General features: G+C 50.6%; 1 pseudogene; it reads left to right on the top strand.

Moving 5' to 3' along the window:
• The first annotated feature begins 1,128 nt into the window (after positions 1–1,128).
• LOC111739617 lies at positions 1,129–1,248 on the top strand (annotated as a pseudogene).
• Positions 1,249–1,545: the final 297 nt, after the last annotated feature.

Here is a 1,545-nt window from a genome sequence, read left to right on the forward strand (position 1 = left end):
TAGGCGCATCTGGGCTGTTCTAACGTGCACACGTGTGTGTTTCTGCATCCAACTGTGTTTATACACCGGTGTATAATTTTTTGTGCACACACACTCAGCGACGCTTGGGGAAACTTTTCTGAAAATCCTGGGCTGGCAGTTTAAATATAAAAAGGCTTTGTTTAATGCCAGAAGCATTTCCCCCTCGCGCTGGGAGTCGCTGAGCGCTCACCTGCTTCCTTTTCCCCTTAAAGACCCCGAGGGGCAGAGGCTTTCTTTGGGGCTGGGGTAGGGGTGGGGGGAGATGGGCCTAGGTCCCCTTGCTCTGAAGATGAGATTCTTTTCAGGGTGCACCCCCTCTCCACCCCCATCTGTATCCCTGTCCCCTAAGACCTTCCCGGTGCCCCACCGGCGCCCCAGTCTGTCGCTCTCCCGGGGCTGTTAACTCTGAATCCCACCCCCTCAGATATCTGGGAGTGTGAAAATGCTGCCGAGGTCACTCTGGCTGTGGGTTCAGGTTGAAATGTGGCCAGCCCGTGGGGAAGGCCCAGGAGCAGCGTGGCTGCGGGGTGTTTGGGGGCGGAAGGTGGGCACAGCACAGAAAATGAGAGCACGGAGGGCAGACGGGGTCGCAGGGTGAGGACACCCCCTCCGAGAGGGCGTGGGAGCAGCTGTCTCCTGGGGTCGTTTGGAGTTTAATTCCTTTATTGTACATTTCGTGGCCAGCCCTGTCTAGCACGTGGGTGCTAAACCAAGACGCCTATTCATTCGTTCGTTGAGTTTTTGCAGGATGAGGTATAGAACAGTGGGGAAGAGCATACATTTTGGGTTCTGGATTCAAATCCTGACCCCGATTGTATAACTTACCCTTCTGTGTCTCTTTCCTTCTCTGTAAAATGGAGCCTCTAGCGGTGACTCGCCTCCCAGCGTTATTACGAAGGTGAAATGAGTGAGTTTACAAAAGCGCTAGAATAGTCCGTGCAAGTTCCAGCGTTTATTATCTAGAACAGGGCTTGCCACCTCCTGTGTGTACATGGCCCTCCCTCCAGCTGAGAATGGTTTATACATTCTTAAATGGTTGGGGGCAGGGGGGACAAAAGAAGACTAATATTTCAGGATGCATGAACATTATATAGAATTCAAATTTCAGTCTACGGCCGTGCCACCCTGAACAAGCCTGATGCCGTCTGATCTCGGAAGCTAAGCAGGGTCGGGCCTGGTTAGTCCTTGGATGGGAGACCACCTGGGGAAGACCAGGTGCTGTAGGCGTGAAAAATACAAAAATAAGGGATTATTTTTGACAAGGTCCTTGCAATCTGTGAGGTCAACCAAGAGTTGCCTCACCTAAAACATAAAAAATTATAAAAGAATTCAAATTCAGTGTCTATAGATAAAGTTTTATTGGAAGACAGGCCCACCCATTCGTCTGTCTACTGTCTACGGTGCTTTTACACAAAGACAGAATTAAGTAATCGGGACAATGTCAGTTCCACAAGTGCAGGAATTTTCGCTGGTCCGATCATTAGTGAGTCCCCAGCATCTGGAGGGGTGGCTGAACATAATAGA

This window comes from Pteropus vampyrus, unplaced genomic scaffold (genome assembly GCF_000151845.1).
Source record: "Pteropus vampyrus isolate Shadow unplaced genomic scaffold, Pvam_2.0 Scaffold51, whole genome shotgun sequence".
NCBI lineage: Eukaryota > Metazoa > Chordata > Mammalia > Chiroptera > Pteropodidae > Pteropus > Pteropus vampyrus.